The sequence below is a fragment of the Halichoerus grypus genome, chromosome 5, assembly GCF_964656455.1.
Source record: "Halichoerus grypus chromosome 5, mHalGry1.hap1.1, whole genome shotgun sequence".
In the NCBI taxonomy this organism is placed as follows: Eukaryota; Metazoa; Chordata; class Mammalia; order Carnivora; family Phocidae; genus Halichoerus; species Halichoerus grypus.
The window spans coordinates 103382617-103397285 of NC_135716.1; the positions used below are offsets into that span (position 1 = coordinate 103382617).

General features: G+C 36.3%; 1 protein-coding gene and 1 pseudogene across 2 annotated transcripts in view; both read left to right on the forward strand.

Moving 5' to 3' along the window:
* The window catches only part of OLFM3 (olfactomedin 3), a 187888-nt gene that overhangs the window by 76100 nt on the left and 97119 nt on the right, over positions 1-14669 (forward strand). The window lies entirely within an intron of this gene.
* LOC118543197 (tRNA-splicing endonuclease subunit Sen15 pseudogene) lies at positions 6707-10459 on the forward strand (annotated as a pseudogene).

Here is a 14669-nt window from a genome sequence, read left to right on the forward strand (position 1 = left end):
ATGCCAAACCTGGAATATCCTCAACTCTATGCAGTTTCCAGCAATAGGAAATGAAACCATTCTACCTTGCAAAGACGATTATTACTTTATTTTAACGTACATCAATTTTTCCATGTTTTGAATATTTGCCAACTTATTTTCTAGGAAGGGTTTTGAGCTATTTCTAAGAGAGGAAAGTTATTGTATTTTTAGCTATATCCAATGATTATGATCATTAAGTTCTTCAAGAGTAGAGAAATAAGCAGGAATTTTAAGATAAATTGCTTCACTGTTTCGATGGTATACTTTCATCATTTACCCAAGATAACAGAACCCTCTTTATCAGTGCCTTTTACTTGTTTTAAAGATGCTTTCTTTTTTTTTCTTTGTACAGTTCAAATCCTAAGAGAATCACAATATAAAAATTATTCAAAGCAAATTCTCAAAAAAACTAAATTAAACTAAACTAAGAGATAATAATTCTAGCTAGTTAAATAAGGACACCAAATAAAGTTTTTAAGTATTTTACGTACCTTGATAGCATATTGGCCCAACTGTCAATAAAATACTGACATTCACTTACATTTATTGTCACTTAAAAATCAAATTGATTTTCTTTCATGCAACTTTGTGCTTGGTATTCTAATACATTCTATTAATTCATCAACAACATGTATAATAAAATGCACACGATATACTATGTACTATGAACCTGTAATGTTGGTATGTACCTAATTTCTGGAGCTCTTAAAATTATTAATGTTTGCTGATTTTACTTGAAATATATATATGCTTTAGCAGGCCGAGTGCATAATAAAACCATGATAAAAAACAAGTGTCCTCATTGAGTACATAGTGATGAATAATGCAAACATTACCCAGACTGTCAAACACTTAAATTACTATTCCACAAAGAAATTTCCCAATCTCTTCTTTCTGTCAAATATATTTTCACATCTGAATTCCATGAGTATATGTGTATATACCTTCAATGCTTCTGCTTCAGACCATTTGGAAACACTCTTTTATTGTTTTGACCACTACCGTATATTAAAGCCTGGAAGGAGCCCCATGCAGGCTTTCACCCCTCAGCTCCATCTACGCAGCATTAAATCCCGTTGTTTGATCCCTGCTTTAGCATATTCTCACCCCTGAGTGATTTCTGACATCACGGCATTATTAAAGGGATATCTGTGGCGGTACAGGTCACTGGAACATTACTCCAAAGTAACGAGTTAACCCAATTCTATTGAAACAGTATTCTAAAAACTAGGATGTCAGGGATGAAGAATTGGATGGGTTAAATCCCAAATTTGTGACTCAGTCCAGTTTAACAATTACTGTTGGATACCAGACGTTGCCATCCACCAAGCAATACCGAGACAGCAGTGTATTACCAAGTTGTATAGAATACGGTCACTCACCTCAGTTATACATCTAGTATACTGGAAGAGACTGACATTTAAATTCAAAAATAATGTGGCAAATCCTAATAAAAATTGGGTATGGCAGCATGCTATGGAAGCAAGAGATGCAAAACCCAAATCAGACAAAAGCATCAAGAATGGCTTCATGATGATGCATCAGTGAGGCCGACTTGCAGGATGAGTAAGAGCTGGTAGACGTCGATTCACCATAATGTTCAATAAGCAATTGATTTAATTATTTATGTATGTCTCAATGTTTTATGAAAAGGAGATGATATAGGTAATGTACAGCCTACTTGAAAAATACTGACAAAAAATTAATTGAAATTCTTTATAAGGTTCTCAGTGTAAATATTTAGTTCTTTATATTTAATTTTCAGTTCTGTGCCTCAAGTATAGCATTAATTAATTCAATATACAGGGAATATATTTGGAGTTTCACAATGAGTCCTATGAGCAATGTCTAAATTTAGTAATGCTTTGCTCTTTCCTCGCCCTTTTTATATTTTTTCATTCAATTCATTTCTTTTCCTGAAGCATTTTAATCATTTTATTGTGGTGCTAAATTTTCAGATGATCTCCACTCCTAATGGTGATGGAAGTTATTGCTTTCTATTGCTACTTCATGGTTTTGCATATCAGTATTTCTGACAGTTGACTAGTGGGTATTGATTTTTTTTTCCTGTAGGATTTTTAAGATTAAGGATTGAACTCTGGATGCCAATAACTACTACATGATCATTCTAACATCATCTTCTTCACCTGAGTGCCCTAAATGTCAATGTCAGTGAAACACAATGTCAGCTGTAAAGTGGCAATAGGGTCTTTCACAGTCTTTATCACAATCAGCAAAAAAACAAATAATGCCAAAACATTCCATTCAAAAGCTAAGATTACATAGAGTTCATGTCTTTTATTTCAGTCCAGGCTTTAAATATCTTCCATTGATTGGTAATAGTAATACTCCTTTCCCAAGAAGTGAAATTGTTCTTATAAATTTCTTGGCCTCTGGTCTGTTGAGGGAGTTTAAGTCCCAAATTATTTAATGCAGAATTAGTAACCTCAAACTTTGCTGATCCAGCTTCCTTTTAACCTTTCAATTAAAATATCTGATGTGGAAAATCAATAGCTGCAGTTACATAATCTGCAGCTTTTCATGAGAGGGAAGATGGTGCAATTATGACTAAGCCAGATATATAATTATTTCTTTATATCCTAACTAAAGTTAGAAAGCTAAACTTGGAACACTGCTTTAGAAATTGCTTTGCTCCTTAAACACTTTCAGGACTGTTCGCATCAGGAGGCTTTCCCACTAATTAATCTTCGGTTGGCATTATAGTGTGTTAGGAGGGAGAGAGTAGCACTTTTAAAGTAATCTCTGCTTTGAAATCTCATACTCCTTACAATTACTGGTAGGACCAACCTTAAAGACAATAAATGAGTGAAATCTGACCTTGTGGTTCCTTTACCTCTTTTGTGTCAGTTCCTTCCCTGTGTTTTTGGTATCCTGGTAATGGATTCCACTCTCTCAAAGCTATTGCTGTCAGCTGACTGACAACTAGCCTCTCGGAGTTTGATTTATAACTTTCCAAAAAGTACTTGCGTCTTAACATATCTTGAAGATCTGATAAATATTTAATGGAGGAAATCGGGATTATCAAGGAAGGTAGCAGATGCAAGGTGATGGGTAGAATCTAGCATGTGGATTTTATTCAAATTATACCATATTGGAAGATACAAGATTTGGGGCGCCTGGGTGACTCAGTCAGTTAAGCACCCAACCCTTGGTTTCAGCTCACGTCATGATCTCCAAGTCATGAGATCAAGCCCCATGTGGGGCTCCACGCTCTGTGTGGAGTCTGCTCGAGATTCTCTCCCCCTCCCTCCCCTTCTGTCCCTCCCCTCGTACTCGCGCGCTCCCCCTCTTTCTCTCTCCCCCTCTAAAATAAACAAATAAAATCTTAAAAAAAGATACAAGGTTTGATGTACCTTAATTATATGGTTTTCTCTCTTTCACTGTAGGCATCCTCATGGCTTTCTCCACCTCTGCCTTAAATCCCTATAGCCAACAGATGCAGTCATACTGTATTGCTTCAGTGAATGAGTGTAGTCTGTGAAATCACATAGATATAAGTTCAAAACCCCAAGACCTCCATTAAGAAACTCTGACTTTGGGCATTTTGCTTTACATCTCTAAACTTTGGTTCCCTCATCTTTAAAGTACGGATAATAGTAAAACTCATTTCATAAGATTGTTGTAAAGATTAAATGGATGGCAGCCGGGGCTCAAACTTGCTGAAGACCCTCTGAAAAACCATGTTGAATGCACCTCAAACCGCTTACACAAAGGATGGATAGAAGAGTATTTATCCTTTGGGTAAGGTCTCCTATTGGTTAAGATTCGCAGTGTTAAACTCCTCGCACTTCCAAATTTGCACATATATGAGTTCAAATGTCTGAGTGGGTTCTGGCAGGCATTCCAAAAGATAGCAGTAGAGAAGCCCTAAAGCAGAGAAATCTGAAAAAAGTCATTTGATGCAGCCAAGAAATAGATGCTTTCAGTTCACTGCCAGAGTAATAACTAGAATAAATATGTGGATCAAGAAAATGTCAGGCAGGACAAGAGGTGTTTGATAAACCCTCTTTCCCTCCTGGCCGAGTGTCTGTCATGCCTCATTGCCAAAATTTCACTACTTGTGATATTTTTAATATTAATAACTGATGCATTCCATATGAAATTAACAATACAACTTGAACTTTTAAATAAAATGTTTTGAAATTATCCAGTTAAGGTTAGAGATTCAAAATACAGGAGCGAGTTCAAAGAAGTCATTTGAAATCTTACAATTTTAAGTGTAAGACTCAAATAAATCTCTAGACTCAAGTTAAAATTCTCCCCCAGTAATTCACACACTGGTGGTTTTGTGCGGGCTCCTTAATCTGACTTAGGATTTCCTCTTCCCTAAGAACTGGGCAGTTACTTTTTTTTTTTTTTTTTTTTTTTGCATTAATTCCTTAACACATTAACTGGGTCTGTGTAGCTCATTACTGTCTCTTTACAGTAAGTGCTCAATTAGTATTTGGTACCTACTTGACAACCTTGGAGGGCTGTTTTAAGGTTCAAACTGGGCAACAAGCAAAAAAATAAAAACCCATAGCCTATTCATTTTGCTTCTTCTCCTTCCACTGTATTATAGTTAAGTAGGTAGACATGTCATCAGAGTTCTTAAAGTAAATCCTTTTTTCTCTCTACCAAGAGCAAGTAAGACATCCACATGATTCCAGACCTTTATCTGTTTTATCACAGAAGCCTCTGAATTTGCCATGAGGCCTCAACTCACAGTTGTGGATTTGAATGTTGGTCTTCTAGTATTGACTACCCTGTTTTCAATATTAATTTTCTTCGGTTAAATTAAAATGTCCCGTTCTAATACGCTACCACCCCTTCCCCTTATCTTCTTTGCCACTCACCAAATATCACCTTATTTAAGTTTCAGGAGATTATGCTTCTGCCCTGGCAGATTTTGCTTCCATTTTGTTCAAAGGATACCCACTGAGTTCCCTAGTAAATCATTAACTGTATTTATAATTCCTCTATTCTCAGGGCAGCTATGCATGAAATAATAACGAGATTCATAAAATATTACCATTATGACTTGCTATGCCATTGTGCTGTTTTCCTTTCAAATATTTTAACACTACAATGCCAGTAAGTCTATAGAGTGAACATCTTTTCTGGATTGTGACTGAAAAAAAACTGCTCACTAGAACTCCAAGTTCCCCAAAGGCATCACTGAATCTTAGTTTTTACTAATTACTCCATTTCAGAAGCTTTAAATATAGCAGTTATGTAATTTGGAAATAGTGGTGATTTCTATCAGGGATTGAGGCATAATTTCATTCCTTCATCAAAAAGAATTTTAAAGTACTAATTCTGCATTGTGTTATTTCAAGGTTCCTACAAAGAGAATTATTTAAATATGGTCCCAAACCCCCAGGACTTCACAATCTAAGAAAATACTGGCCAAAAAAAAAAAAAAAAAAAAAACTTAAAAGGACACACAAATACTAACCAGAGAACAAAGCTAGGAAAGTGACACAGTTAACCATGATTTTAAGTCTAGTTCATGTATATATGTTTTGCAGTTCATGCTGTTGATAAATTTTTCAGGACAGAAGTCTGAACTTACACTTTTTATAGCCCATTCAGAATGTATTTTTACATGGTAGGCACACTTAAACATCTTGTGATGATGAAGAGGATTATTTAACTGTAGAGTTGAAGCTTCTTTAGAACAACAAATAAGAAAAAAAATCTTAACGTTATGCATGAAAATCATAAAACATGGTCTGGTCTTCCTCAAAAAGTACTATGCTTCTATGGTGCATAGAACCTTAGTGGATGACTCTATGTTTTACTTGGAATCCAATCTGCCTTTAAAGACATCTATCTAGCTCAGGGGATGATGACTCTATGTTTTACTTGGAATCAAATCTGCCTTTAAAGACATCCATCTAGCTCAGGGGATAGTAACATCTTCCCAACCAACATAAACCCTTTTATTAGAAACATTTTTAATGCTCCAAAACAATTCTTTGAAGAAAAAAAAAAAAAAAACTATCAACCCTCACACAAGACAACATAACCTACTGGCACTCAAATTTAAAAACTTAATATAATGACCTACTTATAATATAACTGAGATATATAAGACAAGTAATAGTAATGGAACACTATGCCTTTGAACACTGAAAGACATAATCAGGTAACCAAATGCTTACACCTATATGTATAGAAATGTGAGGGTTACAAATGAAGATTAATCAAATGTGTGGTATGGACAACTCACATATTGTTGCCAATGAAGCACATCGGATTAGTTAGTGGGAAATTTAAAAAATGGTAAAATAGTCTTGGTAGAATTCCAGACTAAACAAAATACATTCTTCCTTCAATTTACATGGTGAATATATTCCCAGAAAACTCAGTTTAGAGTAGAAGCATGTCAAAATATTTTCCCATTTATACAAAAAAAAAAAAATTGTGTTATTTCCAGGATCAAATAATTACAAACAGGATTTTTGCCTATGTTAGTGTCTATTCGAATATTTGAATGCCCTGAGGCATCCAGGAATTTTTTTTTTTTTAAATTTGGGAATGTCCTTCAATCTGCAAGACATGTGGCCTGTCAGTTAGCCGCTTAAAGCTGTCAGCGTTATGAGGGGGTTCTCACAGAGGTCCCACAAATGGCAACAAAGAAGCCCGAGGACAAAGAGTGAGAGAGAGATTGTGTAGCTGAATGGAGACAGTAAATCTACAGGAAGAGCTGAAAAAAGAAGGTACAGGAAAAGTGGAAATGGGACCCAAAAATGTCTGACACACTTCTATATTAGTTTTTGGGGGCTGCTATGACAAATTACCACAAACTTTGTGGCTTAAAATAACAGAAATGCATTTTCTTATAGTTCTGGAAGGTAAAAGTCTGAAATCAAGGAATCAGTGGGGCCACAGGACCTTTGAAGCCTCTCGGGGAAACCATTCCTGGGCTCTTCCAGCTCCTGGTGCCATCACTCCAATCTCTGCTTCTGTGGTCACATTACCTCCTCCTCTTCTGTGTGTGTCTGTGTCCCTCCGTGTGTCTCTTACAAGGATGCTTGTCATCAGACTTCGGGTTCACCTGGATAATTTGCGATGACCTCATCTAAGAGCCTTACCTCAATTACATCTGCAAAGATCCTTTTTCCGAATAAGGTAGTATTGACAGGTTCCAGGGTTTAGAACATGGACACACCTTTTTGGGAGCCACCATTCAACTCACCAAAACCTCCTTCCATTCCAGTGCAGTTCTAGCATGCCTCATTGTGTCAACCAAAAACGCCTCTAAGGATATCCAAAAGAGATCCATGTGTGCAGTATTGTCGCCCTGAGAAACACCTGGGCTAGCTAGTTTTTCTGTCTGTGTCTTCTTCTTCCAACAAAAGGTATAAAGCTATTCAAGAACTCTGAGCACATATCACTTACCCTCTCCCACTATTTACTGATTTAGTCTGGACTGTTATTCACAATATCCGCCTCCACTGATTTAGTTCCAGATGTTTTTCTGGTGCCAACACGTAGCACAGTCAAGAACATCAAGGCCACTGAGAAAAGATTTAGTTCTGCCTCGTGAGGTGTTTACCACTTTTTGTGATCAAATCACTTAAACTAAGACTCATTTTTTGCACCTGTAACATGAGGTTAAAATATTTTCCCTCAAAGGCTTGTGTGATGATTAAATGAAGTTAGACAGATAAATCAAATTTTAATATCTAGAACACAATGGAAAAATAAATGGTATTTGAGTGTTAAATTTTGAATATCTCCATATTTAATGAGGAAAATATTTAATGAGGAAAATAAATTCTAAGTAGATTAATTTTGCAAATAATAAATATCTCCCTCTAACATTTCTTCACAGTTAATATATGTGGATGCTGCATACAGGTAAAGTAACAATATGTGAGTGGAGGCTGATGGGCATGTAGAAAATTTCATTTGACATGGATCAAAATTTTAAGTAACTTAGTATTCCAAGGGTCTCTCTGAAGAGAAATGAAACTTTCTAAAGATCCCAAGGACCTTCTTCCTTTTGCAAAAAGAATCTTGTGAGCTCAAAATAGAGAACCAGAGTTGCCCCAGACTGATCGGGGACTTTTGTCCCTCTTCATTAGAAGTTAGCCTTAGAGCAGACAAGGGTACAAGTTCCAAAAAAGCTTTGGCATTGCAGTAATGCCAATGACGCATGTTAAAAAAAAAAACAAAACTTTAAAATGAATATTTTAAACATGTTATTTGGAACCCACCTGGAGACCTCCCTTTGCTAGCCTTGCTGGGTGGGCTGGGTCCCTTCTGCAATTCTCCCAATTAAAACCTCATAAACAACTATCAAAGTCAGGGTAACCTGGGTTATTTTCTTTTATTGTCTGCACAGATAAGATCAAGTAAGGTCAAGCAGTCAGCAGGAGTAAGGCAAATTTTGAAACCACATTCCATTGTCTGCATTTAATACCACCTGGGCGGAGAATGGCATTGTCACTATGATGATTTTGCTTTGAAGATATACAGAAATAGTCCTAATAATTAAACCTAATAATTGACATGTGATTGGTATGTGTGTATATAGGCAGGTATATTTTAACTATATTCTTTGCAGAGATGAAAAATTTTAAATTCCTTTGACCTTCCCCCTTTTACCATGTTTAAGTGACTGTGTTTAAATGTCTCCATCAGCTTATGATTTTATCTGGATCCCATGGCAAAATTTTTGAAAAGTACAAAAAATATTGCTATTATAGTGGGAACCTAGTTCAAGATTACATGTCAAATAGTCACTTTTATCTTTTAGCTCAATTGTAGTCCTTTTTTTTGCCACAGAGAATGGCTGGAAAACTGAACGTTTTTATTTCTAAAATGAAGAGCTTAAAGCATGAAAAAAATTAAATGTGAATAAGAAAAATAATCAACGAGCACCCCAAAGACCTCTACTAGTTTAGTTTGAAAACATATAGATGTATATGTATGCGTGACATTTGCATATGTGTATGCATATATGCATTCATATATATCATATTCTAAATGCATGTGTATATTTGGTCATATATATGTGAGTATGTATATGTATGTCATATTCAAATCTGGTCACTGATGGTAGTGAAGATGACTGAAGGTCAGGTGAGTGAATCTAGCTGTCAGATTTCCAAATGATTGAAGTCGATTTCCATTTCTTCCGTCAAAAGCTTAGCTTTTGTCAAAAACACTGTGTAATCTCCATCTACAGGCTGCCATTGCTTAGGATACGAAATTCATTCTTGATCTAGTTTTGCGGGACCTGGAAAGTATGAGGTTTTTCCCTGATCTTATCATTGTGTTTTAAAATACGGCAGTCAGGGCGGTGCACCCCCGGCTCGCCGCCCTGCCCGGCACTGCGGAGCGCGGCGATTCCGAGCCCACCCCGGGCTGCAGCGGTCTGGGCGCGGGCGGCGTTCTCCGCGGCGGCGGCGGCGCCCACTCATGGGCCCCGGAGGACGCCTGGATGGGCACCCACCCAAAGTATTTAGAAATGATGGAATTAGATATAGGAGATGCCAGCCAAGTTTACATAGCATTCTTGGTTTACCTGGACCTCATGGAGAGTAAAAGTTGGTATGAAGTAAATTGTGTTGGATTACCAGATCTCCAGCTCATCTGCCTTGTCGGTACTGAGATAGAAGGAGAAGGATTACAGACTGTGGTGCCTACACCCACCAGTGCTTCCCTCCGCCATAACAGGATAAGGGAGATCTTGAAGGCATCTCGAAAATTGCAAGGTGATCCAGATTTGCCAATGTCCTTTACTTTGGCCTTAGTGGAGTCCGATTCCACAATAGTCTATTATAAACTTACTGATGGATTTATGCTGCCAGACCCTCAGAGTATTTCCCTTAGAAGATGACACCTATACTTCCTGATGCTTACTGTGAGAGTGGATTCGAGATCCGTCAGCCTGGTTCATCTTTTATCTCAGAGATAGTTAGGGTTGACTTAGCTGGTCCTATTCCGTAAGTTTTTCTTTTTGAAGAATAAAACTTTCCCAGATAGAAGAATTTTTTTGTTCATAAGTATAGGGTAGTTGCTCTAGAACTTTCTTACCTGGAGACAGTTTAATTACAATTATATACAAGTTGATGCTTAGGATGTGTTCAGAGGGGTGGAACACGTGTGTTTCTTCTGTCATCGGCCACTCATAGCTGCCTCATTGTTCATTACTGCCACTGCTAACACATTGTTGAGACCCCCCCTTTCTCTAATTCAACCCTCTCAGTGCCTTTTGGCCACTACAGCTAGCCTGCAGTTGCGTTTCATGGACACCTGGACACTTGGAGAGTTTACTCAGTCTCCTTTTAAATCCCTAATAGAAAGTAACAGTTTCCTTTCTATTGGTTTTTATGTGGCATTTACGGTTGACTTTAAGTCAAAAGTAAAGATACACTCATCCAGAGTATAAAATTACATACATGTCTAGATTAATAGGGACCAGAGAAGTGCTACCGATTAGTTACTTCCTACCTGAATAAAGGAAGTACTGGGCCTTCCTTTCCATTATTACCACCACCCTTATTATATCATAGTTAGAATATTATGTGAGATAGTGAGAAACGGTGTCAGCTTTAAAGACATCTTTATTAAGTAGACCCAGTTATTCCACTTTTGTTAATACCTCCCAATTATGTTGCCTTAAGCATAAAAAATTATATGCACAAAGATTCCAAGTGACATTAATTATAATAGCCAAAATAATAATCACTTAAAAGTTTTAGGAAGGGGTCAGCAAACTTTTTCTGTAAAGGGCAGAAAAGAAATATTTTAGGCTTCGCAAACCATACAGTCTCTCTTAAAACTTCTCAAATGTATCGGGCTCCCTGCTCGGCAGGGAGCCTGCTTCTCCCTCTGACCCTCCCCCCTCTCATGTGCTCTCTCTCTCTCTCTCATTCTGTCTCAAATAAATAAATAAAATCTTTAAAAAAAAAAATAAAAATAAAATAAAAAAAAAAAAAAAAAAAAAAACTTCTCAAATGTGCCGTTTGTAGTACAAAAATAACCAAAGACAATATGTAAATAAATGGGCATGGCTGTGTTCTAATAAAAGTTTATTTACAAATGCAGGGCCATAGTTTGCCAATCCCTGGTATAGGGAAATAGTTAATAAACAGATATAGATAGCCAATGAATGGAACATTATGTACTCATTAAAAATTAGTAATGAATAAATGAAAAACATGAGAAAATATTTAATTAAAAAAGCAAGATATGAAAGTGTGTGAATGGGTAAGATCATGGCTGTAAATAACACACCAAGCATATAATAAAAGGGTGACAAAATAAATTACTAACTGTTCTTATAATAGGGTGGCAGAGCAATAAATGGATGACTTTGTCTTTCTTTAGTATTTAGTATATTTTTCTTTATTTGTATTACTTTTATAATAATGTTTTAAAATTAAAAAAATATCTTGAGATCTAAAAAAAATAAATAAAAAATAAAATAACGTAAAATACGGCAGTCACATAATTACGGAAAGATTAGGCTAGAATCAACAGATCCTACATCCTGGACCCAGCTTTCCATTTACTATCTCATCACAGGAAATTATTTAACTTCATTGGACCCCAGTTTTCTTACATATGTAATGAGAGCATTAAGGTAAATTACCTCTAAGATGATATACTTGGTAATATAAAACATACATGTGCATCTAGGCAATGCACAGTTGGAAATATTGAAATCTACGATTTGTATTCAAATACTTAAAATTATTTCACTATTGCTAGGCTTTGGGTTAAACTTAGGCCCATGTCATTTATAACTGTATATATGTTTTAATTCAGTAATTTAGCAATGATATAAGAAATCAGGTGCATTTTATAAATATATTTAACACCAAATCATTAAGAGGAACTATTGCTATAAGTCATTTCTCCAAGAGACTCTAGACCCTAGCTTCCGTGGAATTGTTTTACCAGTCAAGGAAACATCTCCAGTTTTACTGGGGGTGTGGGGAGGGTGTAGCTATTCCTCCCCTGGCTCCTCAGGGAGAAGGCATTCTAAATTCAGCTCTATTCCCACTCATTTTAGAAAATAAATGAGATGTGGAGGGAAGAGTTTTCCCCTGATCCTCACTGGTTACTAGTGATTTAACCAGAGACTAAAGGGGGAAAAAAGCCCTTATAAAGTTAATATGATGAGAACAGATCATTCCCTGCTTGCACTGCTAGAACTGTGGTCCTCTGCTCCAAGTCAGAGGCAGATTATTTCTGGTTCTGAATTATTCATTAAACCTTAAAGGCAGTTTTTAGCCAGTCGTTGAGTGTTCTCATAGATCCTAGCTGCTGCCAGTAACTCTGTCTTGAAAACACTGACTGCAGCTGTGATTTTAAGCATTAATGGCCAATCCCAATTCTGAAAGCTAGTGATCACAATTTTTATAGTGCCTCCTCCTTGTGATGCAGTCAATCGTAAGTTTCGGCAGCTTTATTTACTCCCTGGAAACCAACTGTTAGCTTGATGATCACACCCCACTGAGAAATTTACTTTACAACTTTCTTAAATCAGCAGGGGAACCCTTACAGAGCAAACTGCAGGCTTACCCCAAGAAGTAAACAGATCAAAAGTAAAATAACTCTTTTGGCAATCTAACACCTGTGCGAGTTAACAGTTTCCCATATCCAGTCTGGATACTGAGTATTAAATAACATTTGGCCTGAGTCCATCAATGAGTGTATCGTAAGTGATATTCTTATTCAATGATTGGTTTTAATGAGATTTTGATGTTCCAGGAAGTTCAGTTGGAGTCAGTTGCAATCCAATGAATATCTGGTTGTCTTGAGATGACTTTCACTGTTTTAAAAACAGGGGGAGGCGTTTTCCTCCGTGGTTGCACTGAAGTGTTGCAATATGGAAGGAGAGGTGGCATAGAGAGTGGAGAATGTATGCTAGGATTAAGAGTAGCTGATTGAAAGCTTACTAGTGAAAAACAAAAACCCTGAAATATGCAAAATATTTGTGACACATGTACACCCATCAAACCCCTGTTGCCATAACATCCCTACCAAAACCTTGTCTTGGGAATCTTTGGAAAGTTTCCTTTTATCTTACCATAATAAAAAAATTTTTAACAAATACTTCCTCAGGCCTTCTCACATTTTTTTAAACATTCTTTTGTGTCCAAAGACAACAAGTTATGTCTGTGTTCACCACGTGCTGACAGTAAGTTATTTAATATATCAGCTGGGTGCTGGTGGTGGTGGTCATTGGGGAGTTTGTGGGGAGTAGAGATAAACAGATGGGAAGACAATTGATGTCAGCAGTTTCATTTTTTCTGGATGGCTGATTTCCATAACTGTAAGTTATTTTCAATGATAGAAAGTTATTTGCCTTGATTTGTTTACCATCCATTTTCACCTTCCAAGAAGAAAATCTCTTTGGAAAAGAGTCATTTGTCATTACTGAATTGTATTGCTGGCTACCAGCTTTTGGCAATTCTGTCCATACATAGTTTTCATATATGTATTAGCCATTTATTGAAGTGTTAAAACAGAATTAGCTTTCATCCACATATTAAAGAATAAACAATATATCCCAAGTTACTTAAAAATTAGAAATTGACAAATTCATTCTCGTGTACTCTTTTTATAGAACTGGAGACCATGTTTCAGTCTAGGACTTGCAGCCAGCAGCTGCAGCTTCAGAAATGAAGAATGGAACATCCTTTCCTTCCCCCATCCCGCTAAATGTTACAAATAACTTCTGACTGGTTCCTAAAATAAAGTCAAGATTTTTTCCTCCTACTTGACATGATTAGTTTTGAAGCTCTGCTCCAATTACCCTGACCATATCCTTTGCCATCTTCAGTCACTCAAGAATATTACTTCTTAAACTTCTTCCATTTATTTTTTGATGATACTAAATAGTTTCTTCAAGGAAACATATGATGGTGGACTATATAATATAAAGAACTATAACCTGGCAAACTATAATGATAACTGAATCAACAGAAAAAAATATTCCACAATTGTCCATATTCTCTAGTAAATAATAGTTGCTATAGTATATATATATATATATATATATATATACACACACATATATAATATATAGTTATAGTAAATAACAGTAAGGTTTGCAAAAGCTTGGTTTTATGGAAATTGAAATGATACCTTGTTTTTGTATACAAGGCTATCTGAACAACAACATAGGAATTTAAATCCAGAAAAGTAGAATGCAGTGTAGATATTTCCAGCAGCATATTAATAAATAAAACACAATCATGTTACCTTGCTGTAATCAGAGAATCATTTCAAAATAAACTAGAAATAATTTGTGACACGTAATGATTATTATTGTAAGAAAAACTTATCTTTTTTTTTTTTTAAAGATTTTATTTATTTGACAGAGAGACACAGCGAAAGAGGGAACACAAGCAGAGGGAGTGGGAGAGGGAGAAGCAGGCTTCCCGCGGAGCAGGGAGCCCGATGCGGGGCTCGATCCCAGGACCCTGGGATCATGACCTGAGCCGAAGGCAGACGCTTAACGACTGAGCCACCCACGCACCCCAAAACTTTTTATCTTTTTAAAAATATATTTTGTTTCAAAGAGTTTTTCAGATTTCAAATTCCCTTAAGAAAGGCATATATCCAAATACATAAAACGATAAGTTCACAATATCATTTCAAGAATTGTTTTTCTT